The following is a 13,069-nucleotide window of genomic DNA, read 5'->3' as shown; positions in this document are numbered from 1 at the left end:
GCTAATGTGCCTGTACCTCCCGATGACTATCCTATGTTGTTTGATGAACAGCCTGGGGATTTTTATTATTATATATTATTATTACACACAGTATCTATATAGCACCATCATATTACACAGCACAGTACAAAGTCTATAGTCATGTCACTAACTGTGCCTCAAAGGGGCTCACATGCTAATGTCCCTACCATAGTCATATGTCATTAAGGTAGCCTGAGGTCAATTTGTAGGGAGAAGCCAATTACCTCACTGCATGTTTTTGGGATGTGGGAGGAAACCCATGCAGACATGGGAAGAACCTGCAAACTCCATGCAGATAATGTCCTGGCTGGGAACCGAACCTGAGACCTAGCGCTGCAAAGGCCGAAGTGCTAACCCCTGAGCCACCATGCTGCCCTGAGGATCTGTCCTTGCAAATTTCAGAGCAGGAGGCAAACTTTGAGAGCGACCTTGGAGAGTGTGGTCAGCACTTGGTTGGCGAGGGTTCTGCATCAGTGGCTGCATTTGCAGAGTTTGGCATAGATGAAAATAAGGATGATGATGACCGTAATGTCACCTGGGAACCACCGATGTGTGTAAGGGCTAACAGCAGTCCTGACACAGACGTAGAGAAAAGGCAACAGCAACAGACTGGGGATGGAAAGGGCCGCAAATCTGCCTCATGTGAGTTCTAAAAAACACACAGTCAAGTGGGCACAAGCAGGGGAACAGTTAGAGACTAGGTGACCATGGGGGAGATGGAGCTGGAGCAGATTCAGAGGCAGGCAAAGAAAAAGAGCAGCAGAGTGGTTGCACGCACCTCTCCAGTGTGGTCCTTTTTCAAGCTGAAAGACGATGATGGGTGCGTAGCAATCTGCATCCTGTGCTACAGGCAGATTCGCAGAGGACAGGCCAGATCACATTTGGGTACAACATCCCTGCTTTCCCACATGCGCAAGAACCACAAACCAAAGTGGGAGCAGTACTTGCATCTCAGGGGGTTGGTGACAGCCAGACTTCAAGCTGCGAGAACATATCAGCTTCTGGCCGCAGGTTTTGTGGCGTCAGACGACGTTTGTCACCAAAATATAGGTACTCCAGTGACCCCTTCAGCTCCCCTAGCTCCTAGTCTCTTCAGCCCACTCTACCGGGGTTCTGCAAAAGACATCAGGCTATGGGCCCAACCAACAAAAGAGTTATCGAACTCAATTCACTTCTAGACAAACTATTGGCCTTGCAACTATTGACCTCCCATCTACTGCATACAGCATTGTGGACTCTGCTTCCTTCTGTGACCTGATGGCCTGTGCCGGGTGTCGGTGGAATATACCAACCAGGCATTACTTCTCCCGCACAGCTTTTCCCAGTTTACATGCACATGTAATCAGTAACCTCCCCCGGGCACTGGCATTCTCGATGTCTAGTCAAATCCACGCCACCATGGACAGCTGGACAACTAGGCATGGAGTGGGATGCTACCTGTCCTTCACCGCTCACTGGGTGGCCTTGCATAGCTCAGTGGGCGGTAGTCTGCAAAGAGGTATTGCAGCACCTGGTACCCTCGCCGAGGGATGAGTTGGGAAAGCATGGGCCACCCCAGTCCTCTCCCTCCTCCTCTTCCTTCATTCCTTCTACTGGCAAACCCTTTCTTTTCGACACTCCTCCTGAAAGGCCAGCAGTGGAAGACACTGTGGTTAAGCAGGCAGGCCACCACGGCTCCCTCAAGCACACGCGTTGCCAGGCAGTGCTGAAACTGGTCTCCTTGGGGGATAAAAGTCACACCGCCAGAGACTCTTGTCTACTTTGCACAGAGAGGTTGAGGGTTGGCTGACGCCCTCCTGGCTCACAACAGGCAACGTAGTGTGTGACAACGGGGCCAACCTTGCTGCGCATGGGCCACATAACACATGTGCACTGCTTTGTGCACGTACTGAACCTGATAGTGCAGAAGTTCCTCCACATGTACCCAGGACTCCAGGACTTACTGAGACAGGCTCGCTCCATCTGAGGCCATGTACGCTGATCCCCTACTGCGGCCGCAGCGCTTAGCAAGATCCAGCTCCAATAGAGGCTTCCACCACATAGAATGATTTGTGACACTGTGACTAGATGGAACTCCACCCTGAACATGCTCCAGCGTCTGTGTGAGCAAAAGCTAGCCATCTGCCATTACTTGGTCGGTGTGGTGCATGGAGGCAGCGGGGTCCTTAGTACAGCCACACAATTGAGCTATTTTACCAGTAACAAGTGGCTGCAGATGGAGACGCTGTGCAAGGTACTGGACCCCTTTGAGCAGGCCACAAACATTGTGAGTCAGGAGCGGTCAGGCCTGGAACAATGTCATTCCCATCATCTTTCTGCTTGATAATACCCTGTGTGGCCTGATGGAAAGTGGCGATGGGAGAGGAGGGCAAGAAATGGGGGAGGAGGATGAGGGTGACATTACACTCCATAGTGCACAGCAAGCATCAGGAGGAGCAAGAAGAGACACTGGCCAGCATCAGGAGGTTCAAGAGGAGGAGGAGGAAGATGATTATGATGATGAAGGAGACCATGATGGGGCTGCTGGACAGGATCCGTCCAACTGCTGCAGCTTGAGGAGGAGGAGGTGGATGATGAGGAGGAAGATGTTATGGCGCCTACTAAGGGAAAGGATGAGGATGAGCCCAGGTAACCCCTCTTTCATATGTGTATCCACATGTTGCGATGTCTATGGAGGGACCCCCGGATTTTCAGCATCTAAACCCAGGATGATTACTGGCTGGCCACCCTTCTGGATCACCGCTACAAAGACAAAATGTCACAGTTTCTACCCAGCAAGATATAGAAAAAGTGACCCACCTGACCACAATACTATGCAACTGGCTGTGTGAGGAGTTCTGCGCACCACATTCCACACAGGGAGCTCAGGCAGACACTGCCTCCACGTGCAGTGGCAACAGTAGCGGCAGCAGCAGTAGTAGTGGCAGCAGGCCGCACACATCCAAAAGTGTAGGCCAAGACAGGGGGGATTTTCTGGATGCCTGGCAAAACCTGATGCGGCCACCTCAAACAAGTGAAGTTCAGGGGTATAACCATCGAGAATAGATGAAGCGCATGGTGCACGATTACGTTGGCTCTTTTCTGGCTGTTGGTGGTGTTGACGACGGCAGTTATGAGGAGGATGCCTCCTCCTGGGATGCCTGAGTCAACAGGCATGAAATCCGCCCGCAGTTGGCACGGTATGCCATCAAGTTTCTTTCGTGCCGGCATACAGTGTTCTGTCTGAAAGAACCTTCAGTGCCCCGGGCGGAGTGGTAACAAATGACCGATCACGACTGTCGCCAGAAAATGTCAATCGCTTCACCTTTTTGAAAATGAACGAAATGTAGGTTACTAACAACTATCATATCCCCACTGCAGATGTCACTGATTGACTCACACAAAGACCCACTAGGCCAACCAAGATGCCTCTGTGAACCCACACTGCTCCTGCGCTGAGCCTGTGGCTGCCTATCACCAAATATCCCTTCAGCTGAGCCTGCCTCGGTTGAATTTTTTCGCTAGTTATCGCAACGTTCAGGGGTGGCATACTTCGCCAGGGTCATGCCTGCCATTGTGCCAGCTAGCAATTTACTTTTTACAATTCTGCTGCTTCTGGAAGGCCAACAAACTGCAGATGAAAACTTCCAGTACTTCCACACTGATAGGTACCATAACCTTTGCCTAATTTTTCAGGCAAGATTGAGGGTTGGCATTTATGTCATCCACTTCATGATGCAAACTAGCAATATTGTCTACCTTCCTAATGCTACCGACACCACAGACCACAACCGCAACAGTATGGGTGCACAAAACATCTTGGTCTGGCCCTTAATCACAAATTTCCAATATTTGCATTACACACTTTGAGTTAGCATTGACGATGCACTACACCCAGCTCTAGATGCCAGTTACCAATGCCGTCCACACTCTGTCTAAGGGCCCACCGCCTCCTCCTCCTGCTGTTGCTGCCGCCTGTCAATACTCCATTCATAAAAATTGTATTAGACACTTCTTGGTGCCATTGACGATGCACTACACCAAGCTCTAGATGTCAGTTACCAATGTGGTCCACGATCTGTCTCAGGGCCCACCGCCTCCCCCTGATGCTGCTGTTCCTGCTGCCCCCTGTCAGTACTCCATTCACTATATTTTGTATTACACACTTCTCGGTGTCATTGACGATGCACTACACCGAGCTCTAGATGCCAGTTACCAATTCGGTCATCGCTCCTTCTTAGGGCCCACCGCCTCCTCCTGCTGCTGTTGCTGCTGCCGCCTGTCAGTACTCCATTCACTAAAATTGTACACTTCTGGGTGGCATTGATGATGCACTACACCCAGCTTTAGATGCCAGTTACCAATGCGGTCCCCGCTCCATCCCAGGGCCCACAACCCCCCCTCCTCCTGCTGTTGTTGCTGCCGCCTACATATTCCCACACTTGTGGGTGGGTGGCATTGTCAATGTACTACACCCAGCTCTTACAGTTAGCCAAAGAGATCATTGGTGTAATTTATGCTGACCTGGCAGGTCCAAATTGCTCATTGCTCAGGGAACCCCTAGCAACCTCTGGAGGAACCTTTGGATTCCACAGAACCCTGGTTCATTTGTGCCTCCAGTGGCAAGAGTTTGTTATACAATTTTTTTGAAGACACATCGCCATCTAGAAGCTCAAGTGTAAATTGAAAATTTTTCTAATGGTATTTTAATGACAAAAAAAAAAAAAAATTGGCTTATACTCAAGTATATATGGTAGATACAAATGCATACATGTTTATATATTTACAAATTTGTCTCAAATGAAAAATTAAAAATGTATAAAAAGTATAAATAACATAAATATTTTTGGAAATATACGTTCATGTAAGCTTAAAATATTTACTTATTTTTACAGCACACGTGTAAAAATGTAAGGTAAACAATAACTGGTTCCTTTGGGCTTTTTCTTTCATTTTGATAACTCAAAATATTCAGCCAATAAAATCATCTCAAAGGGGGTCTACTTATAAAGTGATAAATCTAGCATTCACAATCTGACACAGTCATCATATAAGCATTGCTGTCTAAAAATGCTGCCAATAGGATTCCATTGTCTTTAAATCCAGCAAACAGCCATTAACAATAAAAGAAAGTTTGTGACATTTTCATAATTTTAAAATTAAAAAGTAGTGTAAGGAATACAACAAAGCTGTAAAAAATGAAAGAATGATAACAAAAATTCAAAATAAAGGTAAGGTTGCTGAAATTTTTAGAACATATTATGAAAAAATAAAATGGCTAGGTTTTAGCATGTGGACCCTCTTCAAAATAACTTTGTCATTGTGGGCAAATAAAAACACAAATATAACAAATACATAAACTATGAGAAAAATACTGAGGCTAATTGATTAAAGGAATTTAGGCTACATGCTACCTTGCAGGGACTCACTACAGCAAAGCTATACAACATCTATAGTCATTTCACTAGCTGTCCCCCAAAGGAGCTCACAATCTAATGTGCCGACCATAGTCATATTTCTTTAATGCAGTCTAAGGTCAATATTGGGGGGTGGCTAATTAACTTAACTGCATGTTTTTGGAATGTGGGAGGAAACCCATGCAAACATGAGGAGAACCTGCAAACTCCATGCAGAGAGTGTCCTGGCTGAGATTCAAAGCTGGGACAGAACACTGCAAAGGCAAGAGTGCTAAACTCTAAACCATTGTATTGCTTTAACAAATTGACCCCACTGTGTCAAATTAGTCAACAATTACCTACACATCTATAAGTTTAAAAGATATCTAAAGTTACAACCCTCACATTAAAAATGAATAAGAAACAACAAGCAATTATGTGTAAGTAATGTGTTTGATTTTGCAGTCAGTCTGTGTAAAGCAGGGGTGCTCTCACTTTTTTGACTTGCGAGCTACTTATAAAATGGCCAAGTCAAAATGATCTACGAACAAAACAATGCTAAATATTTAACTATTTATATATGTATATACTGAGTATGACACAGAAGTGACTGAAGCTAATGAGACAGAACATTGCTCAGACATTGCACTACAAGACAATGGTGACAGGAAAGCTACAGTTTACCTGTCATAGGAGAATGATGTGCTGCACAAGAAAAGGAAACGACTAATTTGTACAAAGGTATCTCGGTAATTGAACCCTGACCCCAAGCCTGAACTGACATGACCACCCAGCACTGCTCACCTCAGACTGCCCTCCCCCCCTCTGCCCCCACTCCCCACTGTTACATGAGGCTTTGACGCAAAGTTCCTGGTGTTGTCTGACGAAAGACATCCCCAGCATACTTATAGACGTACAGCAGGATGGGGTAAGGCAGGACTCTGCGATCGACTTGCGTTGGCCAACCCGGTGTAGAGGCTGCTGGTGGTTTCTAGTTTATGGCTAACCACTAGAGGGCAATAGAGCGGCTCCAAAGTAATTATGTGTAATTATGTGTATATTGAAAGTGGATGTTTACACTTGTAGTCTCAGCTTTCTACAGGACAGTGGATTGCTACAAAGAAAGAAATTTTCTGGTTTCAATAAATTTGTATTGGTTTTTCAATTTAATGCAAAAACATGTAACAAAGAACAGTTGAACTAAAGTACATAAACCATATAAATACAATGCTCAAAAATAAAGACAATACCGAGTACAAAATACTAAGAACAATAAAAAAAACAGGATCACATTAAGAAGGGCAGTTCTGCTGGTGGCCGATCCCCCCTATGGACCTGGAATAGAGTCTCTGCCAGATCATAAGGAAGTGTCCCAAGTTAAAAAGAAGGTCAATTATAGTGGAAGTTCATCAGCCTACGGCAAAAATCCTAGAACATGTCAAGCTGTACCTAACATTATACTCTAACAAACACAAAAACAAGGGTAAGGGGGGTGGAAGGGGTCCGGCTGGGGTGGGGCTAAAAAAAACTGTGGTATCGCAACCTACTCCAAAACCATCTGGCTGTGCTATCCCATATTTGGCACCACATCTCAGGGTCAGGTTTCATTTATAAATCTGTTTCCCAATTAGACATAGACCCTTATCAAATTTGCACCCTACTATTCTCCCAGATAAAACTGAGAATCATTCTTTGAATTATATGTAAGTAGTGAGCACGTATTGATATCCGGAGAACCCTGAAAGAATACAAAAATTTAGGCACCGCTGCTACACGCCCCAACTAGGATATTTTGGACCTTTTCCAGATTTCCAGGAGTAGCCTGGCCTGGCATATCAAGGTAGGATAATTTGCCACAAAGAGCATATCATAAGAAGCTGTGATATATATACCCGGATACAATATATTTTGACTGTTCCCAGAGAAATGGGAAGGATTCCTTGAGGTGGGTGACAAGCCAGTTTGGCAGATTATTATTCGGTACTGAGCATTTGTTATGGTTAATTTGAAGACCCGCTATCTCTCCAAAAGTGGCAAGGGTAGCTAAAAGATTAGGCAGGGATACCATGGTATTTGGATAGAATCATTAGGGCATCATCCACATACAGGCTGATTTTTTAGTGGTACCTCGCAAATTCACTAATGTCTGGGTGATTTTGAATTGCCAGGGCTAAAGGTTCTATGGTTAAAGCAAACAAGAGTGGCAAAAGGGGACACCCCTGACTAGTACCTCTGGAAATATGAAATGGAGAGGAGCGGAACCCCAGGTATTATATGAAAGCTTGAGGGGTAGTGTACAGATCCTTAACCCAACTAAATAAATTTTGCCTGAACCCCCCATTTCTCTAGTACATACATAAGATAGAGCTGAAGGACAAATACCTTTTTAATGTCTAAAGCCAGTAGAAAGACTGGGCATCATCAGGTTTTAGCAAGATTAATGGGATAAATTAGTCTCCTCACACTATATGTTGCCTTCCTTCTTGGGTTAAAGCCTACCTGACCCTGCCCACCAGACTGTTTATCCCTATGTTGAGGCAAGCCACCAGTATTTTAGTCAAGATTTTTGCGTCTAGATTGAGAAGGGATATAGGTCTGTAATTAGACCATGAAGTAGTATTCGTGTTTGGTTTGGGCAGCATACAGATAGCCACTGTCAAAGTGTCCCTACCCATGGCCCTGCTCGATAACAAGTGATTATAAAATTTTGTGAGATGGGGAGCCAAGGTATCCTTAAATTTAGTGTAATAATGGGCAGAAAACCCAGAGAGTACAGAGTAATGTGTAGAGTTTGGGGTAGATCAGGTAGGTGGATTGAGGGGGATTGTCAGCTTTGGACAGATCAAAGGAACAGGTATCACTATAAAGTTGAGCTAAATGTTTACCAATTTTTTCCACAATAGTTTGTGGCTTACTTGTCAAGTTAGTCGGGCCTATCTTCAGTCTATTTGGTTGGAATGAAGGGTTTACCTTCCGGAGCCTATTTGCCAATAGAGAGTCAGGCTTATTGCCTTTTACATAAAATTTGTGTTTAGTCCAGCGCAATTGCTTCTATGCCCTATGTGTTAAACACAGATCCAAATTATTTTTTTTCTAATTTCTTTCTAAGTTCAGGTGTTGGATCTTTTTTATGTAAGTCTGACAGGGCCATAGTGTTACTCTCTTTCTTTTGCGTTGGGAAGTCAATTAAATGAGGCGGCCCTTATCACTGTTTTATGCACATTCCAAAGTATATCCAGGGTGATGTCAGGTTTGGGGTTTAATGTAAAGTACTCTTGTAGTGGTGACTGAACTTTTTGTAGGAGGGCTAGGTCACTCAAAAGAGAGGCGTTCAGGGACCATTTACAGTCAGAGGGTTTCTGGTGTAAGGAGGAGAAAGATGTTAAGATTGTATTGTGGTTGTACCATGTTATGGGCACTATTTTGAAGGAGGAGATTAAAGGAAGAGAGGGTGCAGCACATGAGAAAAGTGCGTGTAATCATGCTTAGCTGGGTGAAGTTCACTCGAGCAGTCAACTAATAAGTGTTGGGACAGTAGAGCCTATAATTGTGATGCAGCTTTGTCCCTGGGGGGATAGAGAGACATTGAAGACAGTCCTCTCTTGTCCAGGGATGGAATGAGTGCCACATTAGAATCACTGCATAGTACAAGAGTTAACGCACCATAATTGTCTAAACAAAATAGTTGATTAGAATTTGGTGCATAACATGAAACTAAAGTGAGTAAGGCATCATTAAGGTGTCCAATTATAAGGAGGAAATTACCCTCGGGGTCAGTGACCATATTTGTGAGGCGGAAAGGGACTGATTTCTTGAACCCAAAACCTCAAAATACCTTGTTTTAGTATCAGAGTTAGCCATATAAACAGTAGGGTATGAGGAGTAAAAATACTTGGAAGAAAGAATTTTGGGAAAAGTGTGTTTCTTGCAAGCAGATAATATCAGCTTGTTGGGAGCGAAAATATCTGAAGGCCTTAGTCCTTTTCTGGGGCGCATTGAGCCTTTGTATATTAGATGTCAATACTCTGAAGGAATAGAGGGGTTCTTAAGAACCAAAGAGTACCAAGGTCTCCAGAGAAAAGTACCATTCAGCTGGATCACCAGGGATTGGGGGAAATGCATAGAGAGACAAAAGGGAGGGGTTTGACACAAGAAGACAAATTACATAAAACTGTGAAAAATGTAAAACGTTTCTCAGAAAAAAATGAATAGTGCAACAATAAGGTTTGGTATATGATCATTTTCTAAGAGATAGAATTCATGGCTACTTACTTAGTGTTGCTGAGCCAAAAAATTGATAGATAAAGAGAGGGTGAGAAGGAAAGTGGCTCTTTAAGGCAGTGTTTTTATAAAATTAATTCAAATCTTTTATTTATATTCAATAAAAATAAATATATTAACATACACACATATATGGTTTTAGTACTCTGACATTATGAATGTCAACCCAATGTAATGTATCTAGATTCATAATGTCAGAGTACTAAAACCATATATGTGTACGTTAATTTTTTTTTTTTATTTAATATAAATAAAAGATTTTAATTTAGTGCAATAATAATCTAACATGTCGATCAGCTCTGCAAGTGCCATGATGCAGAGCTGGTGGCCCAATGTGAGTGGCAGTGTCAACCACACACGATGAGAGAACAGGGTGGCAACAACTAAAGATCCAGGGAGGACATAAAATAAAATATGATTTTTTTTTACTTTAGTGCCATTTTAACTTCTGCCATAGAGAATATGTATGTTAGTTAAACCTATTTGCTAAAAAAAAACACTATAAAACATGATTACCAGTTATGATTCAGGAAAAACAGAAGTTGTCAAACAAATAAACATTGTTTTTATGAGGAAGCAAACAAACTTTTGGACAAAGAAGTTGTGAGGATATACAGATAGTCCCCGGGTTACATACGAGATAGGGACTGTAGGTTTGTTCTTAGGTTGAATTTGTATGTAAGTCCGAACAGGTGCTCCATTTTGCAATTAAATTGCATAAATGCAATTAGGACAGATGTTTATCTCAACATATTATTAGGCAGCATGGTGTCAGTTACTGTATAAAATCCTCACTGTTAGTTAATCACAAACAAAACAAGAAAAAAAAAACTTTATGGAGCCTGGAGATTCATTAACTTCTGTAGAAAGCTTTGCTTTGATATGCAAAGAGAAAAAACTGCAGAGTTTGTCTTGGTCATCAACCTCTGCTGTGTTTAGCAAAAGATTTCTTCTGCAAGTCATGCAAACCGACAACTTTTTCTTCTTTTTTGTCAACTGGACCTTTCACTGAGAGATTAGGAAAACTGCAAACTAATTTTAAAGTATGCTAACTGTCTAGATGCAAAGCTAAAATGGTTGTAGTAGGGTTAGTCACACACCTATTATTTTTATTATTACACAGTATTTATATATTACACAGTATTTATATAGCACCATCATTATATGCAGCACTGTACAAAGTCCATAGTCATGACACTAACTGTCCCTCAAAGGGGCTTACAATCTCTAATGCCCCTACCATAGTCATATGTCATTAATGTAGTCTAAGGTCTAATTGTTTGGGGGGGAGCCAATTAACCTAACTGCATGTTTTTTGGATGTGGGAGGAAACCCACGCAGACATGGGGAGAACCTGCAAACTCCATGCAGAGAGTTCTCTGGCTGGGATTTGAACCTGGAAACTAGCGCTGCAAAGGCAAGAGTGCTAACCCCTGAGTCTATTAGAGGGTTCAATGAGTGGAAGTATAACGTCGGGACAAAAGACGTTATACATCCACTCATTGAACCCTCTAATTTCATATAGTCAGGGATTCAGATTGTCTAGTTCATTGGTCTAATTATACCAATGATGGTAATGGGTCAAGACCTATTCTACTTTTGTGTTTTTTATAATTGTTTGTGACAATTTATTACAATATAAGCTCACTTTGCCAAAAAAAACAGCGTTACTTTTTCTTCCTGCTTGTATTTATATCTACAACTGCATGCTTGTAGTGTCACTGATACTACTAAAAGATCAGTTTTTCATCCAAGGAATTAGTATTCTTTAACAGTTCAGCAATAGCTAATCCCCTCAGTGGTAGGTTCTATGTCATTCACACTGGGATGCTCTTACTATGCTCTGAGCAAAGGTACCCAATGCTTCAAACCTAAGGGCACAGCTAAAACCATTAGTAAACGATACATTATTAGCTAAATATTTTTAAATATATGTAAAATATAACCAATATTACTACTTTGTTAGTATGTTTCTGTCAACCCCCACCTTTCTCTTTGTTGCTTCTGTCTCTGTTTCATTGTCTTAGGTTTCCTGGTACCCGCAGGATGTGACTGTCGCAGCATAGTTGGTGGGGGGGGGGGGTGTCGGTGAGAAGCAGAGGAAGCTGTGGTCGATTACAAAGTGCAAGGCCATGAAGCACGCAAGGGCTCCTGAGAACAGTCAGTGCTGGAACCCAAATAGTGTATTAACCACTGTAGTTTTATAGATAAGGTAACAAAGTAATTTTTTTGTATAACCTATGTGGTAGTGTGAACAAGTCATATGTCATTTTGCATGTACATTTTTTGCTGTCACTGTACAGATGCAAACATCAAATAGAAAATGTTTCCAGTAACTATTTTTGCCTTTAGACTCGGATAACAGAGCTATAGCTACTTTTTCAGCAAGAGGATAACAATGACCAATCACTTGTGTGACCTTGTAAAAATCTGTTCATGCTAGTAGTAAAAAATCATGGCATCTACCACTCCCAGGCCTACTGTCACCTACTGTCCACAGTTAAATAGTTACATAGTAGGTTAGGTTGAAAAAAGACATAAGTCCATCAAGTTTAACCACTAGGGAAATAAACATATCCCAGATATAAAACCCTATAAGACATAGTTGGTTCAGAGGAAGGCAAAAAAAACGCAGGTACAATTTACTTCAACATGGGAAAACATTCCTTTCTGATTCCATGAGGCAATCGGATGTTCCCCGGATCAACAGTCACTGTTATTTTTACTTTAAAGCCCTAATACCCAGTTATATTCTGTGCTTCTAGAAAAAACATCCAGCTTTTTCCTAAAGCAATCTATAGTAGTTGCTGAAACTACTTCCTGAGGGAGCCGATTCCACATTTTCACAGACCTTACAGTGAAGAATCCCATCCTTATCTGGAGCTTAAACTTCTTTACCTCCAGACGCAAAGAGTGCCCTCTTGTTCTTTGTAATGATCTAAAAGTGAGTAATGGGGAAGGGAGTTCTCTATATGGACCATTTATATATTTATACAGGGTGATCATATCCCCCCTTAAACGTCTCTTCTCAAGGTAGAATAGATTCAGTGCAGCTAATCTCTCCTCATAGCTGAGCTCCTCCATTCCTTTTATTAATTTAGTTGCCCTTTTCTGCACACTCACCAAATACATTGTCCTTTTTTGTGAACTGGTACCCAAAACTGGACTGCATATTCCAGATGTGGTCTGACCAATGCTTTGTACAGGGACTGAATAATGTCTCCATCTCTGCAGTCTATTCCTCTTTTATTACAAGAAAGTACTTTACTAGCTTTAGACTTTGCAGCTTGGCATTGCATGCTGTTATTAAGTCTATGATCTACCAGAACCCCCAGATCCTTTTCCATTTCTGACTCCCCCAAATGTATTCCCCCTAGACAGTATGAAGCATG

At 42.5% G+C, this 13,069-nt stretch overlaps 1 protein-coding gene across 1 annotated transcript in view; it reads right to left on the bottom strand.

The window, feature by feature from the left end:
- LOC140338729 (uncharacterized) overlaps nt 1-11,730 on the bottom strand; it is a 101,056-nt gene extending 89,326 nt beyond the window's left edge. Inside the window, exon 1 of the mRNA XM_072423052.1 lies at nt 11,665-11,730. The gene's annotated coding sequence lies outside the window, so the exon portion shown is untranslated. The remainder of the gene's footprint in view (nt 1-11,664) is intronic.
- Nucleotides 11,731-13,069: the final 1,339 nt, after the last annotated feature.

The sequence above is a fragment of the Pyxicephalus adspersus genome, chromosome 9, assembly GCF_032062135.1.
Source record: "Pyxicephalus adspersus chromosome 9, UCB_Pads_2.0, whole genome shotgun sequence".
In the NCBI taxonomy this organism is placed as follows: Eukaryota; Metazoa; Chordata; class Amphibia; order Anura; family Pyxicephalidae; genus Pyxicephalus; species Pyxicephalus adspersus.
Note: the sequence above shows the minus strand (reverse complement) of the source record. Positions and strands in the feature narration are given on the sequence as shown.